We start from the raw sequence: 10,490 nt of genomic DNA, 5'->3' as shown, positions 1-10,490 counted from the left end.
AGCAACATAGGAACATGATCGAAGATAAATTAATAAATGATAAGACTCGCTAATTCCAACAAGTCAAACAAACATCTTGAGCTTCATTATCAAAAGTTGAAAGTGTTGATAGGACGATCATGTTGTCTGGTTTCAGGACATGCGGTACCCCGTCTAAGACAAGACATAGTCTGGTTTTGAGTATACCACACCCTGTATAAGACCCATGATAATGTGACAAGGACATATAATGTTGATGTTTGATTGAGAAGACAATTGTGATCAGCTTGAATGTCTAGTTTGATTGAAAAAGGTTCATCTGTTTATGCATGATTTCATTAAAGCACAATGTGTGATTGCATGTCGTTGGAGGTATGCTCAACGATCTGTCTTATGCACAAAGGGGATATTGTGTTGTTTTGCTTTTCGAGTTTTTACAAAAAAAAAAAAATTTGTGTTCATTTTTTCAGGACTTTATTTGACTTTTTAGGGATTTATTTTAGGACATTTTTTTAAAAAAATTTTGGATTATTTCAAGACATTTTTCAATTTTTTTGGATTATTTCAGGACATTTTTCAATTTTTTTGGATTATTTCAAGACATTTTTCAATTTTTAAGTTCCAGTGATTGATCATGACAAGGGGAACGCATCCAATGCACATCGGAAAGACATATATAGTGACCAGGACTGAAACATATGCACAAGAAACCAGACTATGCAAGACAATAATGTTGACCAATCACAGGCCTGAAACAGAACATTGGGTCAAGACAAGGATACGCATGATAAACCTGTAGAGAGAAAGCATAGCTAGAGGTCATGATAGATGACAGAGCAATGATCATTTTGCACATGGCGCCTGTTTGCTAGGTTTTAACTAGAGGGCGAATCATTTTTCTCTACTTTTTTGTTCTTTTTCTTTGTTTTTCACTTTTTTCACTTTTTTTGTATTTTTTTTTTTTGAGCTTTTTGATTTTTTTGTTTTTTTTGTATTTTTTCAAGATCATACTTGAAGAAGTACTAATGGAAAATTATGCCTAGTACTTGCGAAGGTGCATGCTATTTACAGGATCGGACAAAGGTTCACCTTCTAGGGTGGCAAGTTGATATGCCCCCGAGCCATAGGTTGCAGTCACTATGAAAGGCCCAACCCAATTAGGTTCAAACTTGCCTTTGATGATGTCAGTAGATTGTGCATTCTTGGGGTTTGCCTTTAAAACCAGATCTCCCACTTCAAAGTGTCACCCTTTTACCTTCTTATTATAAGAGCGACGGAGATGGTTTTGATATGCTTGCAAATGTGTCAGGGCTGTCTGACATTTCTCATCTAACATCTCAAGCTGATGCAACCGAGAGACTCTATGTGTCTCATCATCAATCAGATGTTGCAAGGAAACATGCAAAAAAGGAATCTCAACTTCTAAGGGTAAAATGGCTTATGCATCATACACCAAGGAATAAGGTGTTGCGCCAATAGGTGTGCGGATAGAAGTGCGATAAGCCCATAGTGTTGGATTCAACTGTACATGCCAATCTCGACCAGCGTCATTGACAACCTTTTCCAGGATTTTGATAATGGTTTTATTTGATGCTTCGGCTTGACCATTACCCTGTGGATAGTATGGACTGGAGAAATGGTGTTGGCTATGAAACTTTTCACAGAGTTCCTTGACATCTTTATTCTTGAAGGGACGGCCATTATCTGTGACTATGGCAAAGGGAACCCCATATCGGCATATGATATAATTCAATAGGAATTTTGAAATTTGCACACCAGTGATATAGGTCATGGGGATAGCCTCAATCCATTTTGTAAAATACTTTGTGGCTGTAATGATAAACTTGTGTCCATTTGTAGATGTCGGGTGAATCTTGCCAATAAGATCCAATCCCCATTGAGAAAAGGGCCATGGAGATATGACAGAATGAAGCTCTTGGGCTGGTGCATGAATGTAATTTCCATGGATCTGGCATTTGTAGCACTTCTTAACAAAATCATGAACATCCTTTTCCAAAGTGGGTCAATAATACCCAACACGAATCAACTTTTTGGCTAAGCTCAGACCATTGAAATGGCCCCCACATATACCATCGTGAACCTCGTGTAAAGCCATTTGTGCTTCGTCAGAATCCAAACACCTAAGGAGGGTATGGTCAAAGGAACGATGGTAAAGGGTGTTGGCAATGATGACATTTTTGGCTGTCTGTCAGATGAAGGCTCGACGTTGGTTAGAGGAAAGGTTAGGTGGTAGGGTTTAGGATTTCAAATATTGATAGACGTCATTGTACTATGGGGAGTTAGGACCAACAAGAACGCACATCACATCTGCTATCAGAATTTCAAAAGAAGGGACAAGCAACTGTTCGACCAAGAATTCACATTTGTCCATATTGTGGGGCATATTTAACATGGAAGCAATCATAGCCATCGCATCTGCCGACTTGTTTTGAATTCTTGGAACTTGACTGAAATGGATAGCCGTGAATTTTGTCTTGAAGAAATCTACCATATGCTTATAGGGAATAATCTTTTCATCTTTTGTTTCGTAGTCATCATTCACTTAACAGATGACTAACTGAGAATCTCCATAGACTTGTAAATGTGTGATGTTCCAGTGGACCACTACTCGAAGTCCTGTGACCAGAGCTTCATATTCTACAATGTTATTGGTACAATGGAAAGTTATTCTGTAGGATTTGGGAATAGCATCACCTTGAGGGGTGACAAACAATATACCTACTCCGGACCCAAACTTGGTATGGGATCCATCAAAATATAACTTCCATTCAGTAGAAGATGTGAAAGCAAAGACTGATTCATCTGGAAAATCTGTCAACATGGGATGATCATCATAAATAGGAGCCTCTGCAAATTGATCTGCTATGATTTGTCCTTTTATTTCATTTCGCTCCATGTACTCAATATCAAACCCACTGAGGATCATAACCCACTTTGCTAGGTGACCTATCAAAGCTACCCTACTAAGAAAGTACTTCAAGGGGTCAATTTTTGGAACTAGTAATGTCTGATGACTTAACATATAGTGTCGAAGCTTCTATGTTGCAAAGACCACTGCTAAGCATGCCCGTTCAATAGTTGAATAATTCAGCTCATAGCCTACTAGTGTCCGGCTGATATAATAAATAGCCTGTTCTTTTCCATTCTCATCCTGTTGGGCCAAGAGAACTCCTAGTGTCATTTCAGTTGCAGAAATATACAATATAAATGCCTTTCCTTCTATAGGAGGCATTAGAATAGGCGGTGACAGCAAATAGTCCTTAAGAGCTTGAAATGCTGATTGACATTGCTCAGTCCATTTAAAAGCAATTCCTTTATGCAATAAATGCTGGAATGGATGACACTTGTCTACCAATTGAGCTATAAACTGGCAGATTGACTATAGCTTTCCTTGCAGGCTTCTTAGTTGTTGGAGATTGGAAGGAGGAGGCATATCCATTATTGCTTTAACCTTGGCAGGGTCGACTTCGATGCCTCTGTGAGAAAAAATGTACCCTAGTAATTTGCCGACTGTGACACCAAAGACACACTTCTTTGGATTGAGTCTGAGCTTGTAAGTCTCCATTCAGTCAAAGATTGGGCCTAGGATGGCTAGATGACTATCTCTTGTGACAGATTTGCATAATAAGTCATCAACATAGTCTTCCATCAAAGTATGCATGAAATCATGAAAAATTGTCGTCATCGCTCTTTGATATGTTGCGCCAACATTTTTAAGACCAAAGGGCATCACATTCCAACAGTAAGTACCCCAAGCACATGTGAATGCAGTCTTATGTTGATCTTCAAGAGCAATGCGAATTTGGTTAGAGCTGGAGAAACCATCCATCAATGAGAGCATCTCATATCTAGCAGTCATATCAACTATGATGTCTATATTTGGCAGTGGAAAATCATCCTCAGGGCATGCTTTATTGAGATCCCTAAAATTTGTACAGATTCTGATGCCCCCAATTACCTTGCTAATTGGTACCAAATTGGAAATCCAGTCTGCATAATCAATGGGTCTGATAAAGCCCACATCTAGTAATTTTTTTAGTTCTACCTTGACCAAAAGAGCCACCTGGGGATGCATCTTTCTAAGTTTGTGTTTGATGGGCTTGGCATCTTCTTTTAATGGAAAGTGATGAAGGACTAATTCTAGATCAAGGCCAAGCATATTTGCATAGGACCATGCAAAATTGATCTTCTTCTCAAGAAAGAAATTGACAAAATCTATCTTTTCCTATTTTGATAGAGAAGAAGCAAAATGAATGACCTTAGGGTTGTCAAGTGTACCCAAATTTATCTCTTCAATCATTTCCGCAAGCAATGTTGATCTATCCTGACTTGATAGGGGTATGTCCAATCTTCCACCTTTGGGTGCCTCAGAGAGGTTTTCACCCATAGGTACATCTTTTATTTTTACTTTTTCATGATCAGAGAGTGCCTTATGGTTTTCACTCAAAGACCTATCTTTTTTATTTTGTACTTTTTTTTTTTTTTTCATTTTGATGATTGGAAGATGGAGTTGACTCCCCAAAATATGTTGTGGAATCTAGATCAATAGCAAATCCTGCCTTATGATCACCTTGTGGTATGCCTTCTCGTAGTCCAAGGAATTCTGCAATTGCTTCGTCATTTTGAAAACAATCCAATGTGAGTGGTTCTTGTTGGTCATGTTGGATAAGATGGGGATAAACGAAGGGCATGTCATCATCGGTTTTAAGGAGAGAGAAGGCTAAGATGGTAAAGATGTAAACGTCTATGGTATCACTGTCTGAACTGCTTGTATCTGATTCAAAGCTTGGGTCCCAGAATGACTCTATCCAAGCATTAGGACATGTTTTGGGATGGGGAGTTATTTCATGTTTGTCTTCCATGGGCAAATCATCAGGGTCAAGGAAAACATTATCAAGGGCATATGAACTAGAGGAAAAGGAACTCCACTCCCATTCATTGGAATCAGTTTTGGGTCGGGTATCCTCAAGTGTTGTTTCATCATCAGAGTCATGCCCCTTTCTACACATGGTCATTTTGGTAGACGAGGGTCCAATTCGCAATGGTACAAAACCTAACCCTAAAGTTGGAGGTCACATCTTGGGTATGATAGGTTCGAGCCTTCCTTTCTTGTCAGGGCCTAAGGCACTACAGCCATCATATCCTTTCTTCTGCAGCATAGTAAATCCTTTGCCATACCGCTCCACCGGCAACCTAATAGGTGGTGTCTCAGTCAGATCCTTATAAAGCCAGTCTATGACATCATCATCCAAATTTTCTTTGTCAAGTTCACCCCATCTTGTAAATGTAGTGGGGGGCTGATATTGAATAACTACCTTAGGTTCCTTTTGCAACAAATGTGGTTTGCCCTATGATTTTGGAGATATTGGTAAATTCCCGATGAGGAATGTTTGAGCCATTGAATACTCTCCGCATCCTTGGTCTTGTATCTTCAATTTTCCTTTGACAGCATCTAACAATTCATTAGGATCCACATAACTATGTGAGTGGGCCTCTCTATTAACTGGGACTTGCTGTTGCGGGGAATCCTTTAGAGTAGCACAAAATTGAAATGGATTAGGATCTCCTGGAATTGTTATCTCAGTTCGATTGTAAGGATATTTTAAACATTGATGATAAGTGGATGGAACTGCTTTCATTGCATGGATCCACGGGCCGACAAGAATCATATTGTAAGGGAGATCGAGGTCTAGGACCTGCAGGAAAGTGTTTTCTATCACCGGACCAACTCTGATAGGCAATGTAATTATCCCTTTAGATGGGCTCTCAGCATCATCATATGCTTTGATTGTTATTCTTTTGGAAGAATCAATGTCATTTTCTGTATAACCAAGACCAATGACCACTCTCAAGGTACAAATGTTAAGACCCACTCCGCCATCTATCAAGACTCATCAGATTTTGCAATTATGGACAAAGACTTCAAGATGTAAAGGATCATTATGATGGAGCTTATTATGTGAAATATCATTATTAGAAAATGCAATGTGTTGGGAAACAGCGAGATGTCCAATTTGGGCTTGAAACTAGTCAACATCAATGTCTGTCGGGACAGTGGACTCAATTAAAGCTTTATCTAAGACTGCACGATGCATGGGGGACATTTTCAACAACTCAAGGATTGATATTTGTACAAGTGTCTTTCCTAGATGATCTAGGAGATTATACTGACTCACAGGAGTTGATTTGGGAGGAACTACAGGAGCTCCTTTTAGGACTATTTTGGATCGACGAGTGGTGACTGTGCAAGAAGGATCTTGTCCCTTTATTCTTAGGGTGGAAACATACTCATTTGATGCTCGAAAACAATTGATGACATTGTTATAACCAGTATTTGCATAATTTGCTGTTTGGGTAGAGCTCGAAGAAGATGCTTTACCCTTTTCATGATCAAGCAAAGGAGTTTTGAAAATTGTATGATCAGTGTTAGAGGTCATGTTGGGTGGATCTACCTCAATTACTCCTTGCTCTAACAAGTCTCGAATCATATGTTTCAATTGAAAACATGATGCAGTTTTATGTCCTTTTGACCGATGGTATTCACAATAGGCATTATCATTCCACCAATGCGGCTTTACCAATGGTTCGACATTGATATCCGGTAACTTGATAAATTTTGCTTGTATTAATTGTTTCATTACTGACTCAATAGGCTCTCCCAATGGTGTAAACTGTCGAGGAGGCCCATCTCTAGATCGGAAAGGTTTGCGTTGCTGATTTTGTGGCTGACCTTGTTGATTATATTGTTGAGTGTATTGTTGATATGGCGGTTGTTGAGTAACATTGCTCGCTGGTGTTTGATTTTGTTCCATAGTTGACATATTAGGAGCACTCAATTTCTTTATTGTGAACGGGGGTTGATTTGCATTCACCGCTCTTGTGTCAACAACTCCATCATTAGTGACATTCTTGTTTTTGTACCAAAATCTATTTCTGTCCCCTGAATTGTTTGTGTTGTCACTGTCTTTGTTGAGCTTAATGATTCCCTTAGCTACAAGAGCAGTTTCAATGTTCATCCCTTTCTTAATGAGTTTCTCAATGGTACTGGGACTTTTCAATTTGAGTTCATACATCATTTCCGGGACCAAATTTTGGATAAACAAGTTCACTTGTTGTTCTTCAAGTATATCTAGGGAAGAACGACTATACAAGCTTCGCCATCATTGCAAGAAAGTCACTAATGGTTCACCTTGCTTTTGCTTGGTGTTTCATAAATCTGACATGGTCATGTCACTGTCAATGTTGAATGCGAAGTGAGATATAAACTTTTGAGCCAATTCCGACCAAGTCTTTATATTTCCTGGCAGATGCGAATACCAGTCCATGGCTTGTTCCGTGAGACTTCGTGCAAATAAGTGCATTAAATATGTTTCCTCATAACTCACTTCAGTACACGCCGTGAAAAATGCTTGAATGTGATCTTTTGGATTGCCATTCCCTTTATATTTCTCAAAATTAGGTGCCTCAAAATGCTTAGGGAAGGGAGGCATGTATAAGCTCTTGTCAAATGGATCAGGACATAAATCTTGATCTATGTACAACTTCTTTGTCCCTTTGGTTTCCAATGCGTCGACTTGTCGTTGCAACTTCTCAAGCTATTGCGCAATTGTATTAGATTTTGGAGGTCCATCATTAATCCTGGTGCGCACTCTTTGTCAATACATCATGTTTCCGATCGGTTGTTGATGCTCTGAAACTGCCGTCTTTGGTGTCTCCGGCATATAATGTTCTTGGTACACCTCTTGCTACTATGGTTGTACCATGCCTTGATATTGACCTTGTTGTTGTGCTTCTTGTGGTGAATCATCGTTTGTAGCCTAGGTTGATATTGTAATTGAGGGTGTTGTTGATATTGCGTAGATGTCAATTGCGGTTGTGAAGTATGATAACTTGTTTGTCTTGGCACATATTGAGGCACATGTTGTTGTTGATGCTGACAAATCAGAATTTGGTGACTTTGTGCCAATTGTTGTTGTCGCGGTGTAAATCCCATCATTTGCAAAAAACTTTGTTTGGGAGGTTTTTGTTGTTTCTCCTTTAGATGGGGTATGACACTTGCATTGACTTGTTGTTTCATTTGTCCAATCCATTGTGATGGTTGCAAGTTTGCATTAACTTGTAATGGTGCAGAGGGTGCTACAACTTGTTGTTGAATGCGATATTGTTGTTGTTGCGCATTGTTTGTTTGCACATTCAATTGTACCTTTTGTGTATTACTCAATTGTTACAACATTTGTTGTTGATGCAAATCATTATCTGTATCTCTTTGTGTCGCCATTATCAAAGGATCTGTCACAATAGTTTGCATAGCCGGTACTTGAGTGTTTGGCAAATATATTGAGCTTAATGGGACATAGGAACTTTGTTGCATTGTGGAATTGTTTTTGACATTGGTGAGATCAGGCATTCCAGTCGTGAAGCTTTCTTGCATCTTATATTTTGATCCAATTTTATGCATGTGAGGAACCACTTCTTGTTGAGGGACAGTTGTCAATATTTGTGTGGTCTTCATTTGATCTTGTGTTACAGGTGTTGTGTTAAATAATGGATTATTTATTGTCTCAAATGGTGACTTTTGAGGAATAGTCATTGTCAATACCTTTGAAGCACGTTTACTCATCAAGGTAGGTTGAGTTTCTTGTTGCACATTTTCTTCATTTGGATGCGGAGAGAAACTTAACAACTCACCGCCTTGTTGTTTTTGCACATTGATTTGCTCACTTGAGGAGGTCACATTGCTCATCATGTCAAGATATTTTTGTGGGAACATCTTAAAGACCTTGTTCAAGAATTTATCCATCTTTTTCATCAACTTTGGATCTTGAAGGAACATATCAACATCATCAGAAGCATCAAAATTTGATGAAGAATCTGGTAAAACATTTGGATTTATTTCTTGTTGAATACCTTGATCTGAACCAAATCCTTGTGAAAGAGTTTGTTCCTCATATAATGTTTGAGTTTGAATGTCATGTTGCAGGTTCAGTTGATTCCATTCAAAAGGTACATTTCCCCTTAGTGTTGGTGGAACACTCCCATGTCCTGGTTTCATGGGTACAAACACTGGTTCATATAATGGAGGTGGTCCAAGTTGAACCATTCCATATGGTGGTAATGATGTGCTTGATGAACCTTCAATTTGTACTGTTTGACTAGTTTGAAACTGTGAGTTTGATATGTTGTCAATGGGTTGATATGTTGGTTCGCCCATCTTCTTAGATTTTGACCTTGTTTCAATAGGCATGTCACTATGCAAATGGAATATTTTTGGAATTTTTCAAGGATAATATATGATATGCAACTAAATGCAAACTAAATAGATGAAAATGCAATCTATAGCAAGAATGCAACCTATGTTTTTGGTTGTTTTTCATGATTTTGACAAACTTTTTGAAATGCAAATCTAAAAAGAGACCCTTAGGAAATTTAAATGATGTCTAGACCTCAAAGGACAAAAGGACCGAGTGACAAAAGGACAAAATGACAATGTCTCCCCTATATGCTTGGATACTAAGCTAGGTTTGACCGAATGACATGGATGACAAAAGTTTGATAAGGTCTAGATTTCCTAACAATGACTTAGGGTTTATCAAAGATTTGGAATTACTCAAGTATGACAAAACCTAGTTTTGACACTATATGCAAAGGGACAATTACTATGAAAATGACCCTAATATGATATGATAATGACCTAAGCTTAATAAAGAGACGTAGGGTATGCAAATGTGACCTAATGTTATGAGGACAAGGATGCAAATGAAAATGTATAACAATGTCAACCTAAGACAAAACCTAAGGTTGAACTATGAAATGGTATTACTCTAATGCAAGAGGACACATGCAAATGGATGACCCTTATTGATATGCAAAGGAGTATGACCTAGGTGAAACCTAACCTTGGTACTTGACAATGAACTTTGCAAAATGCAAACCTAGGATGAACCTAAATCTAAGTGACATGAATGTTGAGACAAGATTTTGAACAATGTTTGACAACCATGTTTGAAGGTGTTTTGAACTTTGTTGGATGAAATACTCTTGTGTTTAACCTTTTTTTGAATCAATTTGTCTTGGGTTTTTGAAATGAGACACAACTCAACTTTTGACAAGCAAAGAAGATAAGATATTTCAACTTAGACTCAAAATAATCATGCTCATTCACACATTTATTATGGTAGGTAAGGACAGTAGGTACTTGAGAGGTAGACTCATTATGAGATTCAAGGAGAATACATAGATGCTTGACCCCATGGGCTCCCCTCCACGACACTCACTTCTCAGGGCAGCCAAGCATCAGTCCCCATGGAAATCTCCCCATGGTGAACTTAGTATCTCTTCCAATATCCGAACTCCTCCTTCTCAAGCAACTAGAAGGATTTTTGGCCTCTAAATACAAGGTGTTTAATAAGGATTTCTGTTAAGCACTACTCCTTGGTGTCACGCAAACGTGATTGAGACATAGGCCCACCAAGATACCAAACAAATGTAGT

This window comes from Cryptomeria japonica, chromosome 5, assembly GCF_030272615.1.
Source record: "Cryptomeria japonica chromosome 5, Sugi_1.0, whole genome shotgun sequence".
Classification (NCBI taxonomy): domain Eukaryota; kingdom Viridiplantae; phylum Streptophyta; class Pinopsida; order Cupressales; family Cupressaceae; genus Cryptomeria; species Cryptomeria japonica.
This window is presented reverse-complemented; position numbering follows the sequence as displayed.